Source organism: Cydia pomonella, chromosome 16, assembly GCF_033807575.1.
Source record: "Cydia pomonella isolate Wapato2018A chromosome 16, ilCydPomo1, whole genome shotgun sequence".
In the NCBI taxonomy this organism is placed as follows: Eukaryota; Metazoa; Arthropoda; class Insecta; order Lepidoptera; family Tortricidae; genus Cydia; species Cydia pomonella.
The window spans coordinates 4,134,435-4,147,673 of record NC_084718.1 but is presented as its reverse complement, the minus strand read 5'-3'; positions in this window follow the sequence as shown (position 1 = coordinate 4,147,673).

The window sequence follows — 13,239 nt, the reverse complement described above, 5'->3', positions numbered from 1 at the left end:
TTGATATACATTGCGGCATTTGATCAATCGATTGAATTTGTTGCTTTTTCTTAGCCAGCAATGAGGACTACCATTTTTGGGCTCACCAGTTGCCGCCACTGTAGACGTAGGTCCAGTAAAACAGATCTCAAAAGTCTGCTATGCTTATTTAAAAAAATCAATACGTTCTAATTTACACAAAGGTACTTTAACGTCTAAATTTGCATATATTATGTTGTTTTTTTTTTTAAAACAGCTAACATTTATTGAACTACATCTAATGTTTACCATGATTAATCAAAGATAGTAAAAGATCAGTCAATCAATCATTTATTATTTCGTCATCATGCATCATAGGTGTAAGTACATTTAGTACAGGTGATAGGGTGTTTTACATGCAGCAGATTTACTACAATTATAAATAAGGAGTGAAAACTCGCACGGAAAAAGCTTCTAACCTCCCAATATTTTATGCATTTGACATTTTGAAAAACCTCTGTCTACGCTAGCGCCCCTAGCGGGGAAATTAAATACGGTAGCTCTCATCATAGATACTATTTAATATCGCATCGCTTGTCATTTGTTCAATTTGTTTCGAAGTACGTAGAGGCCATAAGTAATACGTACCTAATGTTTAGCTTATCATAGCATCTATGTAAATTTTCACTAGAAATAACAGGTTTATAGCTAAGCATCAACGAAAGTTGTTTCGTAATTAAAATGATGTTATCTAATAATCCAATTTATTGATTTCCTTCCCCCTTGACGCTGCTCGTATTAATAACAGAATTTATAATCATTATTAATTTTATTACTTCTTACATAACTCGTGACTATAAATAAAAGTTGTTTTACATTCTGTACCCCTAAGTGTAAATATTTTCGACAGCGAAACGTGACGTACGCGTTTGCGTTAAGTGTCATTTTGTATGAGATTTTTGACTTTCCAAAACGTCCCGCTTGGCGCGCTGTTCAAAAACCCATACAAAATTAGACTTAACGCAAACGCGTACGTCACGTTTCGCTATCGACTAAATCTACACTAGGGGTACTGGTTGCTTAGTAAACTAGTTTTGATGGGTTTTGTTTTGAATTGTAAAATATGATGACAGGTCAAAAGTGGGATGGTTACATTCTTGTATAAGTCAATATTCTTAAATGAATGTGGGAAAGTAATGGTTACGATATACTTCAATATTTGCAGCAATAATTTACGCGAGAAGACAAGTTTTCTATTTTTACTAAAATTATTTATGTTGGTAAACGCTTATCTGTTTGAGATTATAAATAATTTTGAAATGGATTGGTCTGGTTTAAAATTTTCATTATCTTAAATTTTGAGTACTTAGATTGTGGCGGGCGGGACCCATAAAAATAGTTTTTGAGTTCTCTTTAAACTTTCATGTACGTAGATTGTCTTTGTCGGTAAATCTGCCCCCCCCCCCCCCCCCCCCCCTCTCGCCATAAACTAAACTTAAAATCTAAACCGTACAATTCTATGTAAATCCGTCCGTTTCCCACGTACCGATTACAGTTCCGTTTGATCGCTAACGGTCCGATAAGCATTTCTTTAGGTTATCGTGTAGCCAGTACTGAGGGCCTAGCCAAGATGCGAATCGTTTGCGCCGTAGCGGACGAAACGGTAATGTTTCTCTATCACTCTTCCGTAATCCGTATACCTAAGTGCGGCAGTAGACCATAGCGTTTCGTTCAAATGATCGGCATCTAGGCTAGGCACTCTGTTCCAGTGGTTGCACAAATGGACAGGCTAGTCCAGTTCCGAAACTAGCGAAAAAGACCTTGAGATACGTAAAATGTTCGAGTAATTGAAGATCTCGCTTATATTGGTTTCCACTGTTATGAGTTCGTAATTACAGGCATGGTTATTAAAACAGGTTATTTTTATGTGCACTAACACTAACAATTAAAGGTACAATTCTTAGCCATGGAACAGGCGGTTAAGGGGCCCACTGATTACCAGTTCGTTAAAAAACATCCAAAAATTTTCGAATGCAGAGTTGAGTTTAAACTACTCTAGATTGAAAACGACTGAATGGATTATTCCAAAATACATACCAATGACTTCTGAATATACTATTTATATAATGTTTTAAAATAATTAACAGATATTAAAACAATAAGAGACGTACATCGGTGTGAATAACAGTATAATTTTCTGTTATGTGAAACTGTTCTAGATATATCCGAGATGACTTGGACGGAAAGTAACCTAAAACCTTATTTGTCAACTTACTATTCTTCGCATCATACAATGGATGCCCAGTGGGCAGTGATGTTGATAGCCTTGGACGCCTTGGTCCCTGTTTTATAACGGTGACATTGAGAAGTCTCCGTACATTGCTGCCATTGCTGGTCCAATATGTATATTACTTGTGGTCACATACACTTTTGAATTTCTCAGCGGATGTATGCAGGTTCACCGAAACCTTAAGTAAGTAAATCATTTCAATTTTCTCATACATCTCAATTTGCACAAGGTTGGCACGCATGGAAAACGTAAAGCAATTGCGCGCCAATTTCCAATTCGAATTGATTATCTGTGGATATGTGACTTTTTCCAACAGGGCAAAGATCCGTTGGCCATTCAGCCAAGTGCAATTTTCTTTGACGTTTCTCTTTTCATAGGTTTACCTATAGTGTACGACAGTATGCACTCACCTGGGACAAAAACAATAATATATGCAGTTTCTCGGTATGAAAGTGAATTGTGGTTTTCTCTGGCTTGTGCAGTACCATGTATGGACTTTAACTGTATGTTCAAACAGGCTTTCCATTACCATAGAGGCTGATCTGCGTACTCAAATGGGTTGTTGTACCTACTGCTTATAAGATCAGATCAGATCTTTAGTATTATCACACACAGGTGCCAGGTGTCCTCTCCAGGATATAATCTGTAACCTAAAAACGCCAAATCTCGCAAAATTGTATTGGTATGACATCTACCAGCGTACCCTCCCTATATAAAATACTTAATATACATAACGTGACTGTTTATTTATATGTATATTGGTATTGCGATAAATAAAATTCGCAAAAGGGTTGATAACAAAAATAAAGGTCTAGGTTTCGAGTTCCGCAACATAGATGCTTGTTCAGGCGAGACTAATTTACTAGCACTTGGCATTTGTGGTCAGTGTATGGAACAATATTATGGCTCTTCTACACGATGGGCCATCATACTGGCCCACTAAGATGGGCCAGCGTGTAGAGAGGGTAGTGGTGTCGGATGGCTTATGGCGCGGCCTGATGGCGATGGGATGGCCACGGTGTCGGTTTTTCGTCCGCACATCAAAGATAGTGGGCCAGCGATGGTGAGTACCTATACCTACGCATCTACACGTGGCCAATTTCATAGTGCGTGCTCTCAAACATCGCATGGGTATTTCGTTGGTCCAACGCTGGGCCATCGTGTAGAGGTAGTAGGCAAAATATGTCAACTATGTCTTGGTGTCTTGCATTCCTTTGGTTATGAAAATCTTAACTATGGTATAATCAATATTTGTTTCTGATTTGTAGTCATTTTCTATTGGCGTTACTCATAAACGCATTGCAATTCAAATTGGCTAATTATGTTGGTATCTGCCATTTTGACATGTGTATTTGTGAGAAAGGGATAAAACATAATTTAACTAATTGAGGTTTGAAAAGTTTTATGAATATTTATCAATTTAATTAACATATTTTATGAATATCGTCGTCTCAACACAAGCCTTTCGACTAACTGGAGACTAGGTCGATTTGTGGAAGCTTATCCTATAGCAATTAATAATAACACTCATAACAATTAGGTAATAATATCACTCATATCGCAAAATAAAAACTAAAGAATTTATCTTTTCTGATTTAACACAATTTTTAAAAAAATTTTATGTAAAACGACGTTCAGCGTGCCAGATAGAAGGCACATTGACAGCTGACATTATCGACATAAAAAGTGAGGTCCCGCTTGACAGTGACGAGCGGCGCGCGCGCACCCATCTGGAACTATCACGAGGAACCCAGGATTCCGTCATGCTCTATTTGACCTGACACAAAGTAAATAGTTAGATAGAGAGAGAACGCGAGAGAGGGAGAGAATAACTAACAAAAGGCTCTTGTGCTCTTGATAGCTGAAGATTTAATCATATCACGTAGCATCATCTTTTTCGGCTCTTTAGGGTTGCTTTGTGCTTTGTACCTGGACTCTATGCACTTGCATTTGAGTTGATTGCATTATTTGGTTCGTTCATGTGTAGCTGGAAGAAAATCCATTGATACGACTTTATAAATGTAATTATCCATCCAACTAGACATTGTGATGACATAAAAAAGTAAAATCTCCGGTTGACAGTGACGAGCGGCGCGCGCGCACCCACCTGGCACTATCACGAGGAACTCGGGAGTCCGTCCCGCTCTATTTCACTCAGCCACATAATAAATAACAGCACTTCGTAGTCTTCGTACAGAAATTCCACTGTCTAATAAAACAGGTTCTAAAGTATAGAACATTCCACTTCTAGGGTTGTATCGTTGGGTCGTCCGTCCGTTGGCTCGTTGGGTGGACGACATTCGGAAAATTGCGGGACACTTCTGGATGCGATTAGCTCAGGATCGGGACAAGTGGCGTACTGGAAGAGAGGCCTATGCTCAGCAGTGGGCGAGCTATCCCCCTCACGAACTGGTGACGTGACGAGTCGGCGGGGGCGGTGTCGAGCTATAAGCTCTATAGTAACATGATTTAAGAACTGGAGTCTCCTTTAAGAGCTTACCCCTCTGTTGAAAACGTCGGCCAATGGTCATATGTATTGTATGGACTGACGTTTATCTGACACGGCTATTTCGTACGTTACGTACAAATCGCCATACATTAGACGTGCCCCTCCCCCGTAAAAATCGGCAGACTGTCTTGTACAGATAATTTCAAACAAGGTGTCTCCAGGTGTTAAATCCTCCAAGATGTTACTATAGAGTTTAAAGCTCTTGTGAAACTATCGAAGTGCTGAAGTGTCCAATAACTTTTGACTCCGATCGGACATAAATCTAGGATTGAAGACACTATTAGCGTTATTCATTAACACGTTACTGGCCTGAATTAATTGCAGGCGTCCATAGGCTACGGTGACTGCTTACCATCAGGCGGGCCGTATGCTTGTTTGCCACCGTCGTGGTATAAAAAAAAAAGTGGATGTGTTAGAAGTCACCAAGGGCAAAGATACGGATATTCCCCCGTTACGTCCGTAGCATAAAGTGCATATTGTATGTGGATGTGCAGTGCACCCATGCGTATATCCTTCGATATGAAGGTCTGTAACAAGGTTGTGTTAGCACGCCAAATGTGTCCTACTATACGGGATGTTTATTTAATCACCTGCAATAATTTACGGGGTGAATATATAGGTAATACTAAGCAACTTTTACTATAGGACCAACCCCGAAATCGCAAAAAAATTGCTGTTTAATACATTTTGGGTGTCTGACCTTGACATTTTCTGTGGGAAAGTATTTTTTTTTCGCGTTTTGGATGTACTGTAACGTAGACTGTTACGATATTTATCAGTTCATCGACTGATCATATCAGATATACCAATATGATTCTCAATAGAAGTTGACACGACCGATAAGATTATACGATCTACGATCTTGAAATATTGATCAAGGAGAGAAGCGACCCTATTCAATGTATACTTATTCATAATGATTTCCATAAGCATGATGGTTTACAGTTCAATATGCTTAACAAATTATCTTGCTTAAGTGGGTACAGTCAGTATCAACAGTAGCGGATGGAACCATGCACCAAAAGTTTCTGCCACAATGGAATACTTTTCCAATCCAAATATATCTCTTCAGTTCGCGTTCCAATGTATTATTATATAGTATTTTATACAATCGTGATATAATAGAGAGCTTTTCAGTCGAGTACCGTGTTTTGGCAACGAAGCTTGCTGAGTTGCCAAAGTGAGGTACGAGATGGAAAAGCTTGATTATATCACTATTGTATACAATACTTTTTCTACGAGTCAATAAAAATAATACTTTAAACTAATAAAATCTTACAGGTAAACAAGCCAAAAGTATACAGCTATTTAAGATACGCGAGCAGCCGCGACACCTTCATACTCGTACGCGCCCCGGCCGCCGGGGCCCGGCGGGGTGGTCTGCGACACCTTCTCGTAGCTCATGGGGCCCTGGTACTTGCTCTGCGGTAAATTCAATTTTTAGATAGAGTTTTCTCGATTTTGCGTAGTCTATGGAGACTAACAAGCAATGGTAAGCGATTTTCGTAGTATATGGATGTTGCTATATTAAGGGTGTTACATGTGCGTTTATGACTTATGAAGCAATTGTTTCTAGTATACAACCTAAAATAAATAATTAATTTGAGCTATCGTTTTGTTTTGTCCTCTTGACCGCGGCAAGCTGTGATTGGTCCATTTCATTATAGTTGACTAAACCATTTCGAAATGAATATTATAGTTGAGTTGGGAGCCCATACATGAAAAGTACTCAATTACAGTTTGGTATCCGAAATCTTAATTCAACCATTACAGTCGACGAGTAGAAAAATGTGTATTATATATGTGGTGTTAATTTTATTGTTCTACATGTAGATATACTCGTATAACTTGTTATTAAATCTGATCCGCTACTTTGGATGCTGACTGTACGACTAAAGTTTTCCGGAGAAACTGGTTGTTGTGTTTTTCATAGTATCTTTTCCCGGTTTTAATCAGTAATATGGTATTAACTAAAATTGACGATCGGTCAGGCCTAGTGGGTGGTGGTGGTGGTGGTGACTCTGCCTATGAAGCCGATGGTCATGGGTTCGAATCCCGGTACGGGGATTTATTTTTGTGATGAGTACAGAGTTTGCTCCTGAGTCATGGATGTTTTCTATGCATTTAAGTATTTGTATATTATATATATCGTTGTCTGAGTACCCACAACACAAGCCTTCTTGGCTTACCGTGGGACTTAGTCAATTTGTGTAAGAATATCTTTATAATATTTATTTATTATGTTGGTCATAAATTAAATACAAATTAATGATTATCTGGGTAAAAACGTTATCGCAACTATTATTCTAATATTCTTTTACAACTAACCTACGTAAAAGGTTGAAAACTAAAAAGTAAGCTATCCGTTGATCGGAACTATCGCATGCTCGTTCATATGATGTAACTAACTACCATGACATTGTATTCTTATCCGTTACAATGGATTTTAGATCAGATGGTATATCATTAATCATTACGATGTGGATTGTGATCTAACCTGCCTAATTGCGGGCTGTGCCTAATTCCTATTTGTTGTGAAATAAGTCACATGAAGTCAGTATTGAGTATTTAATTTAAGACAATAAATAAATATTATAGGGACATTCTAACACACATTGACAAGTCCCACGGTAAGCCATGAAGGCTTGTGTTGTGGCTACTCAGACAACCATATATATAATATACTACTACTTAATTAAATACATAGAAAACATCCATGATTCAGGAACAAATATCTGTGCTCATCACACAAATAAATGCCCTTACCGGACTTCATAGGCACTCACTAGGCCAGACCGATCGTCAAAAGATGTCATCAAACGAAAAAAAAAACGGTTCTACGAAAAAAAAAAACCGCAATTTTATTAACATTTATCAATCGTTTCTACATGCCTCTTTATTAGGTATTAATAGTTTTGCTTTATATGTCATATTGAATTGTGTATTTGTACCTAAACCATAATTTAAAATCGATGCTTGCATATTTTGATGAGTATAAACATTTCTCGCTGCACTGACGACCCGCTGTCGGATGTGGAGCGACCATGATGTAACGTGGTCATGAATCGCAGATCACGATCATCTGCAACTCCATAGGGTTGCCCAAATGCCCATAGCTTATGCAACTATATGAGATAAGAGATTTATTAATAAAGGGTTAATAGCTCAGGACCGGGACAAGTGGCGTACTAGAACCTTGTAGACCTCTGTCTATGCTCTGTCTTAGATAGTCTTTAATGTCAGTGTCAAATATATTTTGACATGTTTCGAAATCGATATATTATGTCAAAGCTAACTCTTCAGCAACTTATATTTATATAAGAATCAACTTTTTAAGTTTTTAGCGTCACTCGTTGCCATGGTTACGATTAGTTGTCCAGGGGACAAAAGTTCATTGAAATACTGATTTTATGGTACTTAAATGTATCAAACTTGCGTTTTTGTGGTCGTTATAACCAATGTCCATAATGGGCCCCCTACTAAGCATGTTAATAGAACGGCATACAACGTCTCTTCAAACAAACTGTGCCACTGTTGTCCCTTGGACAACGGGACAGGATAACAAAACAAAAAAAGTTGATTCACCCATATAACAAAAGTATAAAGTGAAGGAGTGTCATTATAAACGGCATATTTTCATGGAAAATTGACATTTAAAAACAATATGATTGACGCGGCATAGAGCGTTTTCGCGAAACCGTAGCACAAATCGTGCATTAACCATTGACATATATCTAAGGACAGGCCTTACGGGCACTAAGAATGGTGCTAGTTCAGTGGCGTCACTCACGAATTCGAATCAATTGTGTAGTCTAACGCAACTAGTTGCGACCAATCGCACGCGTGATGCGAACTCATCAACCAACCGCGTTGTCGCGTTACACTGCACGATTGGCTCGAATTCGTGAGTGACACCACTGAACTAGCACCATTCTTAGTGCCCGTAAGGCCCGTCCTTAGACTAAGTTAGCAGGCTGAGCTGATTGGGTAGAAATTTGCGAACTGTATTACCATTTAACTATCTATACTTGTATTTATACATTAATAGATATAAAAAACACAGCTCTAGTTGCCTGCGCTGGCTTCAAATACGAAATAATGATATTTTTGGTAACCCTATAATTGCACACGCAGTGAGCCATGCACCACTCTAATTGGTCGACCATTATGTTACAGAATACACTGTTTACAACCCACGGGTCAAACAATAATACACTCTCTGTGCACACAATAAGGTGCATAGCGTCTGCATTGTTTTTGTGGTTTTGCCGTTCTTCCGGATGACCCGGATTTTGACAATGCAAGGTTTTGATTATGGTTTTATACGCGAATATAATAGGAAGAGTTGAGGAAACATGTAATGAAAATATAGACCTCAAAGTTGGCCTTAGTGAGATTTTGAACCCGAGTATCTATCGATATATCCCTTTATAGGTACCTATATCGATATACCCGTTGTTACACGAAACCTTGCTGTAGTAGTATGTAAATAAGGTTCAAATTAACTAGTTTTTAAATCGCTGCTGGATATCTGCATACAATACCAACGTTAGGAAGCACTTTGCGCCCACACGCCCATACAAACGATGCAATTATGAATTGTCAATTAATTTACATCGGTTTTTGTAGGAATTCCTTTCCACGTCTACCTTGTCACGCAAAAAGGGCATTAGTTGTGTTACTGCATTCTAGAACTGAACTGAGTTGAGATAAATTTCCTACAATTATGATGAGCAATCTCGGTACGGAATCGAAGCATTGTTGTACGTACAGTTCCATTTTTGCAGGAAACGTATTGTAGGATTTCCTGTCTAATAAATCGTATTTTCCATTGATATGCATGAACTGTGTCAATGCAAATAATTTTTACATGCCCTAAGGCTAAACATATCAAGGCAATAATGTACACTTAATGATATCTAATGTACCATGTTCTCGTGAATAAACTTTCATTCATTTATTCATTCATATCTAGACCGGTTAAGGTAATAAAACGATAAATGTTCTTTCCTTTTAGACTAGTACCTAGACTAAACACATCTATTTCGCACTCGATGGTCTCATCGGAAGATCAGCGCTGGAAGTCGCCAGCAACATGCTGAGATGAGGCCATTTCGTGACACTTTACTCTCACTATGTTCTCTTTTATGTCTGTCTATTACTGTTTGTGTGTTTATGAATAAAACAAATTCTATTTCTATTTCTATTTCTACTACCTAGAAAGTTCTTTACTACTAGGTGTTGGGAACAAGATTCATCAATATTAGTTTGATGGCTCAGCTGAACGACTGACAACACTTGCAATTGGACTCCCAGACTGTCGCGAGTTTGAATCCCTCCATCAATTCCATTTTTAGGGTTCCGTACCTCAATAGGAAAAAACGGAACCCTACCCCTGTTGTCCGTCCGTCCGTCCGTCCGTCTGTCTGTCAAGACGCTTAATCTCAGGAACGCGTGGAGGTACCTATCGACGTTGAAATTATATAGGTCTAAACCATATAGGTCCATAGTCCCTTTTATCTGTGAAAAATTCAAACTTCTAAGTTAACGTTAAAATAAGATACGGGCGTTTATGCCGCAAACATATATTTCGACATTCTCAAAGGGAATTATTTTTTTTAGAATATGAATATGAATATAGGGTACTTCCTGTTGACCTAGAACCATGAAATTTGGCAAATAACACTAGACCCTACTCATAGTGTTGTGTTCCTATCGGTGAGTAAGATTGCCAGAGCTCAACGCGCATGTAACTCCTCTGGAGTTGCAGGCGTACATAGCCTACGGAGCCTGCTTACTATCAGGCGTGCCGTATGCTTGTTTGCCACCGACGTAGTATAAAAAAAAAAATTTGGCAAGTAATATCGTCTTACACTATAAGTACAGGGAAAAATCTAAAAACTAAATAAGTTAAATTTATACTGAACGAAGTGGGCGAGTCCGACTTGTACTTGTCCGGTTTTTTTCTATTTTTTTTAAATTTCGTTACCGGACGGATATGCTTCGTACACAATAATTTATGCAACGGGAATGTTTGATTGTTGTTCTGTGTTTTGTACTTTGCATTTTACTGTGTCCATTGTCATCGAAGACAATCGAATGCTTATTGAACGACGGTGAGTGTTTGTGTTCTAGCGCATAGACTGTACAGATTAATAGTCATAGGTCAGCAATTTAAACATATGACACCTGGAACTAGATGTCATATACGAAGGAAAAAGTTAACAAGGCCTTTAGTACAATACAATGGGCTGGAATCGAACCAGAGAGGCTTTTCAGTAGAAATTGTATGCATGGGCTTATCTTGAGATCTATGTTAGAAGGTTGATTTTTTCACAGCTTCAAGGGACCGTAGAGCTGAGCATATGGATTTAATTTCAATTTGCTACCTCCACGTGTTCCCGAGATAAAGGGTCTTGACAGACAGACAGACGGACGGACGGACGGACGGACGGACGGACGGACGGACGGACGGGCGGACGGACGGACGAATAACAAAATTATCCTATAAGGATTTCGTTTTTTTCCTTTTGAGGTACGGAACCCTAAAAATATCAGTAATAAATATTTTAATCAATGGTATTAGAAAATATAAATAAATAAGTTGTTTTAAAATTTAACGAAATTAATTTAAAACATGTTCTGTTTGGTAACAATTTAAATTTAATTGTATAGGTAGGTTATTATTTCTAGTATTAGATGGAGGGACTGGCAGTAACACCACAATGTTTTTTTAAATACACTATGAATATAATAATAGTAAATAGCCATAATGGGACTATCATTATCCAATTAGGTACCTGATGTATCCTATATGCGTATGAGGAAGATACATCAAATCAACATCATACCATCTTCCCACTTAAATAAAATCTCACCGTGAACTAAACATCTTGTTTTGTCGCCTTTGCTTCAATGGAGTCTATTAGACACTCGTGATATGCCATTGGAAGCATGTGATTCGCGGAGTCAAATCGGGGCGAGGTCATGATACCTATGTAAGTATAAACAGCTGATATTTAAAGATACCTTAAAAAACACCTGCCTATTTGGTACTTAAGAGAGAAGAATAGCTTTTCGAATCTAAAGAAATAATGGTAATTTTTGTATGAAATTGTATTTCGGGAGGAAACATGTTTCCACGAACTGAATCTCTTTGATTTTGATGTCATCCCTTCAGCATAATATATTCTAGGTTTATAAGTTACGCTTTTTTGAAAAAAATAAAATAAAATTGTTTTCAAATTAAAAAAAAAAAAGAAATCTATGAACCTAGTTTTTCATTCGGTCAACATACAAAAAAAATCATGAAGAATGGAAAAAAAAACATAAATAATACAAAAATAGGGCAAATTATGGAGGAGGAGCTAAACTGTGGAATGAACTGTCGCCTGCTGCGGTATTTCCGGACCGATACGACCTTCAAACCTTCAAGAAAAGAGCGTACTCCCATCTTAAAGGCCGGCAACCCATCTGGTGTTGCAGGTGTCCATGGGCGGCGGTAATCGCTTACCATCAGGTGATACGTCTGCTCGTTTGCCTCCACTACCATTAAAAAAGGCATTTTGTCACAGCCGATTGAAGAGGTGCTCTATGGCCTCTATTTTGTTTTCGTAAACATCCATAAATTCAGGCGTTTAAGGCCGTAAGTAATAGGTTTACCAAGCAGTTTCATGCCAATTACTTCGACGGAAGCAGACAATTGCTACAGATTCTTTGCCGTCTGATTACATTTACTTAGAACAATGCGTCACTTGTAGGAATGCGTATATTGTGTCACCATCCTCAGTTGCTGTTAGCATAGGGTTAAATTAAAATATATTAAACATTTTATTTCATATTCATGGCTTGAATAGAACGGACGACTCAAAGGTTTACAGCTAAGCTAAGTTTTACTTTCGAATAAATGAAAAGATATAAAATATTTTTTTTTATGCGTTGCAAATTTTGTATTTGAAGTACAAGTACATTCAATATTTATCGTAGTTTATATAGACACTAACTGCTATGAATCGTTTAACATGCATCGGTGTTTTCTAATATACCTAGTATACAATTTACCAAATTTCAAAACTACACTGGTTTTCTTGACTTAGCTATAAGGGCTATAAGCAACAGAGTTATGGCTCAAAGTGAATGCACTAACTGTATAACAACGACATTAAGTTTAAGACCATAGTAATTAGTTGAAAAGGTCTAATAAAGACCTTTTCAACTAATCACGGTATTGGGAGCGTGCACAACTGTCACGCAACCTAGTGTCCGCAATTCTAGGGGAAAACGACAATTCACATCATCTTATAAAACTACTCCAAAAATAAACTACTGAACGGATTTTCATACGACTTTCATCTATCAATAGAGTGATTCTTGAGGAAGGCTTAAGTCATAGATTTATAACTAACCTAGATGCCTAGTCTGTACATCCCTAGTGAAGCCATTTCGAGTACGACATTATGTCGCCCTCGTGTCATCGTATCCG